Here is an 11,012-nt window from a genome sequence, read left to right as displayed (position 1 = left end):
CCTTGTGTACGTTTCCTGGCAAAATACATGGGAAAATCCCATTGGGAAAAGTTCTACTTAGGGTTAGGGTTAGCTCTCCAAGGATGCGCAGAGAAAAATGGACATTACCATTTGATTCAGACCCCGTCTGCATGGTTAGGAGGGGACACGCCTTTTGAGCTGGCCTTGTGTACGTTTCCTCGCAAAATACATGGGAAAATCCCATTGGGAAAAATTCTACTTAGGGTTAGGGTTAGCTCTCCAAGGATGCGAAGAGAAAAATGGACATTACCATTTGATTCAGAGCCCGTCTGCATGGTTAGGAGGGGACACGCCTTTTGAGCTAGCCTTGTGTACGTTTCCTGGCAAAATACATGGGAAAATCCATTTGGGAAAAATTCTACTTAGGGTTAGGGTTAGCTCTCCAAGGATGCGAAGAGAAAAATGGACATTACCATTTGATTCAGAGCCCGTCTGCATGGTTAGGAGGGGACACGCCTTTTGAGCTAGCCTTGTGTACGTTTCCTGGCAAAATGTATGGAAAATCCCATTGGGAAAAATTCTACTTAGTGTTAGGGTAGGCTCTCCAAGGATGCGCAGAGAAAAATGGACATTACCATTTGATTCAGAGCCCGTCTGCATGGTTAGGCAGGGACACACCTTTTGACCTGGTCTTGTGTACGTTTCCTGGCAAAATACATGGGAAAATCCCATTGGGAAAAGTTCTACTTAGGGTTAGGGTTAGCTCTCCAAGGATGCGCAGAGAAAAATGGACATTACCATTTGATTCAGAGCCCGTCTGCATGGTTAGGAGGGGACACGCCTTTTTAGCTGGCCTTGTGTACGTTTCCTGGCAAAATGTATGGAAAATCCCATTGGGAAAAATTCTACTTAGGGTGAGGGTAGGCTCTCCAAGGATGCGTAGAGAAAAATGGACATTACCATTTGATTCAGAGCCCGTCTGCATGGTTACGAGGGGACACGCCTTTTGAGCTGGCCTTGTGTACGTTTCCTGGCAAAATACATGGGAAAATCCCATTGGGAAAAAATCTACTTAGGGTTAGGGTTAGCTCTCCAAGGATGCGCAGAGAAAAATGGACATTACCATTTGATTCAGACCCCGTCTGCATGGTTAGGAGGGGACACGCCTTTTGAGCTGGCCTTGTGTACGTTTCCTCACAAAATACATGGGAAAATCCCATTGTGAAAAATTCTACTTAGGGTTAGGGTTAGCTCTCCAAGGATGCGAAGAGAAAAATGGACATTACCATTTGATTCAGAGCCCATCTGCATGGTTAGGAGAGGGACACGCCTTTTGTGCTGGCCTTGTGTACGTTTCCTGGCAAAATGTACGGAAAATCCCATTGGGAAAAGTTCTACTTAGGGTTAGGGTGTGCTCTCCAAGGATGTGCAGAGAAAAATGGACATTACCATTTGATTCAGATCCCGTCAGCATGGTTAGGAGGGGACATGCCTTTTGAGCTGGCCTTGTGTACGTTTCCTCGCAAAATGTATGGAAAATCCCATTGGTAAAAATTCTACTTAGGGTTAGGGTGTGCTCTCCAAGGATGCGCAGAGAAAAATGGACATTACCATTTGATTCAGAGCCCGTCTGCATGGTTAGGAGGGGACACGCCTTTTGAGCTAGCCTTGTGTACGTTTCCTGGCAAAATGTACGGAAAATCCCATTGGGAAAAATTCTACTTCGGGTTAGGGTAGGCTCTCCAAGGATGCGCAGAGAAAAATGGACATTACCATTTGATTCAGAGCCCGTCTGCATGGTTAGGAGGGGACACGCATTTTGAGCTAGCCTTGTGTACGTTTCCTGGCAAAATGTATTGAAAATCCCATTGGGAAAAATTCTACTTAGTGTTAGGGTAGGCTCTCCAACGATGCGCAGAGAAAAATGGACATTACCATTTGATTCAGAGCCCGTCTGCATGGTTAGGCAGGGACACACCTTTTGAGCTGGTCTTGTGTACGTTTCCTGGCAAAATACATGGGAAAATCCCATTGGGAAAAGTTCTACTTAGGGTTAGGGTTAGCTCTCCAAGGATGCGCAGAGAAAAATGGACATTACCATTTGATTCAGAGCCCGTCTGCATGGTTAGGAGGGGACACGCCTTTTTAGCTGGCCTTGTGTACGTTTCCTGGCAAAATGTATGGAAAATCCCATTGGGAAAAATTCTACTTAGGGTGAGGGTAGGCTCTCCAAGGATGCGCAGAGAAAAATGGACATTACCATTTGATTCAGAGCCCGTCTGCATGGTTACGAGGGGACACGCCTTTTGAGCTGGCCTTGTGTACGTTTCCTGGCAAAATACATGGGAAAATCCCATTGGGAAAAAATCTACTTAGGGTTAGGGTTAGCTCTCCAAGGATGCGCAGAGAAAAATGGACATTACCATTTGATTCAGACCCCGTCTGCATGGTTAGGAGGGGACACGCCTTTTTAGCTGGCCTTGTGTACGTTTCCTGGCAAAATGTACGGAAAATCCCATTGGGAAAAATTCTACTTAGGGTTAGGGTAGGCTCTCCAAGGATGCGCAGAGAAAAATGGACGTTACCATTTGATTCAGAGCCCGTCTGCATGGTTAGGCAGGGACACGCCTTTTGAGCTGGCCTTGTGTACGTTTCCTGGCAAAATACATGGGAAAATCCCATTGGGAAAAGTTCTACTTAGGGTTAGGGTTAGCTCTCCAAGGATGCGCAGAGAAAAATGGACATTACCATTTGATTCAGACCCCGTCTGCATGGTTAGGAGGGGACACGCCTTTTGAGCTGGCCTTGTGTACGTTTCCTCGCAAAATACATGGGAAAACCCCATTGGGAAAAATTCTACTTAGGGTTAGGGTTAGCTCTCCAAGGATGCGAAGAGAAAAATGGACATTACCATTTGATTCAGAGCCCGTCTGCATGGTTAGGAGGGGACACGCCTTTTGAGCTAGCCTTGTGTACGTTTCCTGGCAAAATGTATGGAAAATCCCATTGGGAAAAATTCTACTTAGTGTTAGGGTAGGCTCTCCAAGGATGCGCAGAGAAAAATGGACATTACCATTTGATTCAGAGCCCGTCTGCATGGTTAGGCAGGGACACACCTTTTGAGCTGGTCTTGTGTACGTTTCCTGGCAAAATACATGGGAAAATCCCATTGGGAAAAGTTCTACTTAGGGTTAGGGTTAGCTCTCCAAGGATGCGCAGAGAAAAATGGACATTACCATTTGATTCAGAGCCCGTCTGCATGGTTAGGAGGGGACACGCCTTTTTAGCTGGCCTTGTGTACGTTTCCTGGCAAAATGTATGGAAAATCCCATTGGGAAAAATTCTACTTAGGGTGAGGGTAGGCTCTCCAAGGATGCGCAGAGAAAAATGGACATTACCATTTGATTCAGAGCCCGTCTGCATGGTTACGAGGGGACACGCCTTTTGAGCTGGCCTTGTGTACGTTTCCTGGCAAAATACATGGGAAAATCCCATTGGGAAAAAATCTACTTAGGGTTAGGGTTAGCTCTCCAAGGATGCGCAGAGAAAAATGGACATTACCATTTGATTCAGACCCCGTCTGCATGGTTAGGAGGGGACACGCCTTTTGAGCTGGCCTTGTGTACGTTTCCTCACAAAATACATGGGAAAATCCCATTGGGAAAAATTCTACTTAGGGTTAGGGTTAGCTCTCCAAGGATGCGAAGAGAAAAATGGACATTACCATTTGATTCAGAGCCCGTCTGCATGGTTAGGAGGGGACACGCCTTTTGAGCTAGCCTTGTGTACGTTTCCTGGCAAAATGTACGGAAAATCCCATTGGGAAAAATTCTACTTAGGGTTAGGGTAGGCTCTCCAAGGATGCGCAGAGAAAAATGGACATTACCATTTGATTCAGAGCCCGTCTGCATGGTTAGGCAGGGACACGCCTTTTGAGCTGGTCTTGTGTACGTTTCCTGGCAAAATACATGGGAAAATCCCAGTGGGAAAAGTTCTACTTAGGGTTAGGGTTAGCTCTCCAAGGAGGCGCAGAGAAAAATGGACATTACTATTTGATTCAGAGCCCGTCTGCATGGTTAGGAGGGGAGACGCCATTTGAGCTGGCCTTGTGTACGTTTCGTGGCAAAATACATGGGAAAATCCCATTGGGAAAAATTCTACTTAGGGTTAGGGTGTGCTCTCCAAGGATGCGCAGAGAAAAATGGACATTACCATTTGATTCAGATCCCGTCAGCATGGTTAGGAGGGGACATGCCTTTTGAGCTGGCCTTTTGTACGTTTCGTGGCAAAATACATGGGAAAATCCCATTGGGAAAAATTCTACTTAGGGTTAGGGTTAGCTCTCCAAGGATGCGCAGAGAAAAATGGACATTACCATTTGATTCAGAGCCCATCTGCATGGTTAGGAGGGGACACGCCTTTTGAGCTAGCCTTGTGTATGTTTCCTGGCAAAATGTACGGAAAATCCCATTGGGAAAAAATCTACTTAGGGTTAGGGTTAGCTCTCCAAGGATGCGCAGAGAAAAATGGACATTACCATTTGATTCAGAGCCCGTCTGCATGGTTAGGAGGGGACACGCCTTTTGAGCTGGCCTTGTATACGTTTCCTCACAAAATACATGGGAAAATCCCATTGGGAAAAATTCTACTTAGGGTTAGGGTTAGCTCTCCAAGGATGCGAAGAGAAAAATGGACATTACCATTTGATTCAGAGCCCGTCTGCATGGTTAGGAGGGGACACGCATTTTGAGCTAGCCTTGTGTACGTTTCCTGGCAAAATGTATTGAAAATCCCATTGGGAAAAATTCTACTTAGTGTTAGGGTAGGCTCTCCAACGATGCGCAGAGAAAAATGGACATTACCATTTGATTCAGAGCCCGTCTGCATGGTTAGGCAGGGACACACCTTTTGAGCTGGTCTTGTGTACGTTTCCTGGCAAAATACATGGGAAAATCCCATTGGGAAAAGTTCTACTTAGGGTTAGGGTTAGCTCTCCAAGGATGCGCAGAGAAAAATGGACATTACCATTTGATTCAGAGCCCGTCTGCATGGTTAGGAGGGGACACGCCTTTTTAGCTGGCCTTGTGTACGTTTCCTGGCAAAATGTATGGAAAATCCCATTGGGAAAAATTCTACTTAGGGTGAGGGTAGGCTCTCCAAGGATGCGCAGAGAAAAATGGACATTACCATTTGATTCAGAGCCCGTCTGCATGGTTACGAGGGGACACGCCTTTTGAGCTGGCCTTGTGTACGTTTCCTGGCAAAATACATGGGAAAATCCCATTGGGAAAAAATCTACTTAGGGTTAGGGTTAGCTCTCCAAGGATGCGCAGAGAAAAATGGACATTACCATTTGATTCAGACCCCGTCTGCATGGTTAGGAGGGGACACGCCTTTTGAGCTGGCCTTGTGTACGTTTCCTCACAAAATACATGGGAAAATCCCATTGGGAAAAATTCTACTTAGGGTTAGGGTTAGCTCTCCAAGGATGCGAAGAGAAAAATGGACATTACCATTTGATTCAGAGCCCGTCTGCATGGTTAGGAGGGGACACGCCTTTTGAGCTAGCCTTGTGTACGTTTCCTGGCAAAATGTACGGAAAATCCCATTGGGAAAAATTCTACTTAGGGTTAGGGTAGGCTCTCCAAGGATGCGCAGAGAAAAATGGACATTACCATTTGATTCAGAGCCCGTCTGCATGGTTAGGCAGGGACACGCCTTTTGAGCTGGTCTTGTGTACGTTTCCTGGCAAAATACATGGGAAAATCCCAGTGGGAAAAGTTCTACTTAGGGTTAGGGTTAGCTCTCCAAGGAGGCGCAGAGAAAAATGGACATTACTATTTGATTCAGAGCCCGTCTGCATGGTTAGGAGGGGAGACGCCATTTGAGCTGGCCTTGTGTACGTTTCGTGGCAAAATACATGGGAAAATCCCATTGGGAAAAATTCTACTTAGGGTTAGGGTGTGCTCTCCAAGGATGCGCAGAGAAAAATGGACATTACCATTTGATTCAGATCCCGTCAGCATGGTTAGGAGGGGACATGCCTTTTGAGCTGGCCTTTTGTACGTTTCGTGGCAAAATACATGGGAAAATCCCATTGGGAAAAATTCTACTTAGGGTTAGGGTTAGCTCTCCAAGGATGCGCAGAGAAAAATGGACATTACCATTTGATTCAGAGCCCATCTGCATGGTTAGGAGGGGACACGCCTTTTGAGCTAGCCTTGTGTATGTTTCCTGGCAAAATGTACGGAAAATCCCATTCGGAAAAAATCTACTTAGGGTTAGGGTTAGCTCTCCAAGGATGCGCAGAGAAAAATGGACATTACCATTTGATTCAGAGCCCGTCTGCATGGTTAGGAGGGGACACGCCTTTTGAGCTGGCCTTGTATACGTTTCCTCACAAAATACATGGGAAAATCCCATTGGGAAAAATTCTACTTAGGGTTAGGGTTAGCTCTCCAAGGATGCGAAGAGAAAAATGGACATTACCATTTGATTCAGAGCCCATCTGCATGGTTAGGAGAGGGACACGCCTTTTGTGCTGGCCTTGTGTACGTTTCCTGGCAAAATGTACGGAAAATCCCATTGGGAAAAGTTCTACTTAGGGTTAGGGTGTGCTCTCCAAGGATGTGCAGAGAAAAATGTACATTACCATTTGATTCAGATCCCGTCAGCATGGTTAGGAGGGGACATGCCTTTTGAGCTGGCCTTGTGTACGTTTCCTCGCAAAATGTATGGAAAATCCCATTGGGAAAAATTCTACTTAGGGTTAGGGTGTGCTCTCCAAGGATGCGCAGAGAAAAATGGACATTACCATTTGATTCAGAGCCCGTCTGCATGGTTAGGAGGGGACACGCCTTTTGAGCTAGCCTTGTGTACGTTTCCTGGCAAAATGTATGGAAAATCCCATTGGGAAAAATTCTACTTAGTGTTAGGGTAGGCTCTCCAAGGATGCGCAGAGAAAAATGGACATTACCATTTGATTCAGAGCCCGTCTGCATGGTTAGGCAGGGACACGCCTTTTGAGCTGGTCTTGTGTACGTTTCCTGGCAAAATACATGGGAAAATCCCATTGGGAAAATTTCTACTTAGGGTTAGGGTTAGCTCTCCAAGGATGCGCAGAGAAAAATGGACATTACCATTTGATTCAGATCCCATCTGCATGGTTAGGAGGGGGCACACCTTTTGAGCTGGCCTTGTGTACGTTTCCTGGCAAAATACATGGGAAAATCCCATTGGGAAAAATTCTACTTAGGGTTAGGGTTAGCTCTCCAAGGATGCGCAGAAAAAAATGGACATTACCATTTGATTCAGACCCCGTCTGCATGGTTTGGAGGGGGCACACCTTTTGAGCTGGTCTTGTGTACGTTTCCTCGCAAAATGTATGGAAAATACCATTGGGAAATGTTCTACTTAGGTTTAGGGTTAGTTATCCAAGGATGCGCAGAGAAAAATGGACATTACCATTTGATTCAGAGCCCATCTGCATGGTTAGGAGGGGGCACAACTTTTGAACTGGCCTTGTGTACGTTTCCTGGCAAAATACATGGAAAAATCCCATTGGGAAAAATTCTACTTTGGGTTAGGGTTAGCTCTCCAAGGGTGCGCAGAGAAAAATGGATATTACCATTTGATTCAGAGCCCGTCTGCATGGTTAGGAGGGGACACGCCTTTTGAGCTGGCCTTGTGTACGTTTCCTGGCAAAATACATGGAAAAATCCCATTGGGAAAAATTCTACTTAGGGTTAGGGTCAGTTCTCCAAGGATGCGCAGAGAAAAATGGACATTACCATTTGATTCAGAGCCCGTCTGCATGGTTAGGAGGGAACACGCCTTTTGAGCTGGCCTTGTGTACGTTTCCTGGCAAAATACATGGGAAAATCCCATTGGGAAAAGTTCTACTTAGGGTTAGGGTAAGCTCTCCAAGGATGCGCAGAGAAAAATGGACATTACCATTTGATTCAGAGCCCATCTGCATGGTTAGGAGGGGGCACACCTTTTGAGCTGGCCTTGTGTACGTTTCCTGCCAAAATGTACGGAAAATCCAATTGGGAAAAATTCTACTTAGGGTTAGGGTTAGCTCTCCAAGGATGCACAGAGAAAAATGGACATTACCATTTGATTCAGAGCCCGTCTGCATGGTTAGGAGGGGGCATACCTTTTCAGCTGGCCTTGTGTACGTTTCCTGGCAAAATACATGGGAAAATCCCATTGGGAAAAATTCTACTTAGGGTTAGGGTTAGCTCTCCAAGGATGCGCAGAGAAAAATGGACATTACCATTTGATTCAGAGCCCATCTGCATGGTTAGGAGGGGGCACACCTTTTGAGCTGGCCTTGTGTACGTTTCCTGCCAAAATGTACGGAAAATCCAATTGGGAAAAATTCTACTTAGGGTTAGGGTTAGCTTTCCAAGGATGCACAGAGAAAAATGGACATTACCATTTGATTCAGAGCCCGTCTGCATGGTTAGTAGGGGGCATACCTTTTGAGCTGGCCTTGTGTACGTTTCCTGGCAAAATACATGGGAAAATCCCATTGGGAAAAATTCTACTTAGGGTTAGGGTTAGCTCTCCAAGGATGCGCAGAGAAAAATGGACATTACCATTTGATTCAGAGCCCATCTGCATGGTTAGGAGGGGGCACACCTTTTGAGCTGGCCTTGTGTTCGTTTCCTGCCAAAATGTACGGAAAATCCACTTGGGAAAAATTCTACTTAGGGTTAGGGTTAGCTCTCCAAGGATGCGCAGAGAAAAATGGACATTACCATTTGATTCAGAGCCCGTCTGCATGGTTCGGAGGGGGCATACCTTTTGAGCTGGCCTTGTGTACGTTTCCTGGAAAAATACATGGGAAAATCCCATTGGGAAAAATTCTACTTAGGGTTAGGGTTAGCTCTCCAAAGATGCGCAAAGAAACATGGACATTACCATTTGATTCAGAGCCCGTCTGCATGGTTAGGAGGGGACACGCCTTTTGAGCTGGCCTTGTGTACGTTTCCTGGCAAAATACATGGGAAAATCCCATTGGGAAAAATTCTACTTAGGGTTAGGGTTAGCTCTCCAAGGATGCGCAGACAAAAATGGACATTACCATTTGATTCAGAGCCCGTCTGCATGGTTAGGAGGGGACACGCCTTTTGAGCTGGCCTTGTGTACGTTTCCTGGCAAAATACATGGAAAAATCCCATTGGGAAAAATTCTACTTAGGGTTAGGGTCAGTTCTCCAAGGATGCGCAGAGAAAAATGGACATTACCATTTGATTCAGAGCCCGTCTGCATGGTTAGGAGGGAACACGCCTTTTGAGCTGGCCTTGTGTACGTTTCCTGGCAAAATACATGGGAAAATCCCATTGGGAAAAGTTCTACTTAGGGTTAGGGTAAGCTCTCCAAGGATGCGCAGAGAAAAATGGACATTACCATTTGATTCAGAGCCCATCTGCATGGTTAGGAGGGGGCACACCTTTTGAGCTGGCCTTGTGTACGTTTCCTGCCAAAATGTACGGAAAATCCAATTGGGAAAAATTCTACTTAGGGTTAGGGTTAGCTCTCCAAGGATGCACAGAGAAAAATGGACATTACCATTTGATTCAGAGCCCGTCTGCATGGTTAGGAGGGGGCATACCTTTTCAGCTGGCCTTGTGTACGTTTCCTGGCAAAATACATGGGAAAATCCCATTGGGAAAAATTCTACTTAGGGTTAGGGTTAGCTCTCCAAGGATGCGCAGAGAAAAATGGACATTACCATTTGATTCAGAGCCCATCTGCATGGTTAGGAGGGGGCACACCTTTTGAGCTGGCCTTGTGTACGTTTCCTGCCAAAATGTACGGAAAATCCAATTGGGAAAAATTCTACTTAGGGTTAGGGTTAGCTTTCCAAGGATGCACAGAGAAAAATGGACATTACCATTTGATTCAGAGCCCGTCTGCATGGTTAGTAGGGGGCATACCTTTTGAGCTGGCCTTGTGTACGTTTCCTGGCAAAATACATGGGAAAATCCCATTGGGAAAAATTCTACTTAGGGTTAGGGTTAGCTCTCCAAGGATGCGCAGAGAAAAATGGACATTACCATTTGATTCAGAGCCCATCTGCATGGTTAGGAGGGGGCACACCTTTTGAGCTGGCCTTGTGTTCGTTTCCTGCCAAAATGTACGGAAAATCCACTTGGGAAAAATTCTACTTAGGGTTAGGGTTAGCTCTCCAAGGATGCGCAGAGAAAAATGGACATTACCATTTGATTCAGAGCCCGTCTGCATGGTTCGGAGGGGGCATACCTTTTGAGCTGGCCTTGTGTACGTTTCCTGGAAAAATACATGGGAAAATCCCATTGGGAAAAATTCTACTTAGGGTTAGGGTTAGCTCTCCAAAGATGCGCAAAGAAACATGGACATTACCATTTGATTCAGAGCCCGTCTGCATGGTTAGGAGGGGACACGCCTTTTGAGCTGGCCTTGTGTACGTTTCCTGGCAAAATACATGGGAAAATCCCATTGGGAAAAATTCTACTTAGGGTTAGGGTTAGCTCTCCAAGGATGCGCAGACAAAAATGGACATTACCATTTGATTCAGAGCCCGTCTGCATGGATTGGAGGGGACAAGCCTTTTGAGCTGGCCTTGTGTACGTTTCCTGGAAAAATGTATGGAAAATCCCATTGGGAAAAATTCTACTTAGGGTTAGGGTCAGTTCTCCAAGGATGCGCAGAGAAAAATGGACATTACCATTTGATTCAGAGCCCGTCTGCATGGTTAGGAGGGGACACGCCTTTTGAGCTGGCCTTGTGTACGTTTCCTGGCAAAATACATGGGAAAATCCCATTGGGAAAAGTTCTACTTAGGGTTAGGGTTAGCTCTCCAAGGATGCGCAGAGAAAAATGGACATTACCATTTGATTCAGATCCCGTCACCATGGTTAGGAGGGGACACACCTTTTAGGCTGGCCATGAGTACGTTTCCTGGCAAAATACATGGGAAAATCCCATTGGGAAAAATTCTACTTAGGGTTAAGGTTAGCTCTCCAAGGATGCGCAGAGAAAAATGGACATTACCATTTGAT

The sequence above is a fragment of the Natrix helvetica genome (assembly GCF_964273705.1).
Source record: "Natrix helvetica genome assembly, chromosome: 4".
In the NCBI taxonomy this organism is placed as follows: domain Eukaryota; kingdom Metazoa; phylum Chordata; class Lepidosauria; order Squamata; family Natricidae; genus Natrix; species Natrix helvetica.
This window is presented reverse-complemented; position numbering follows the sequence as displayed.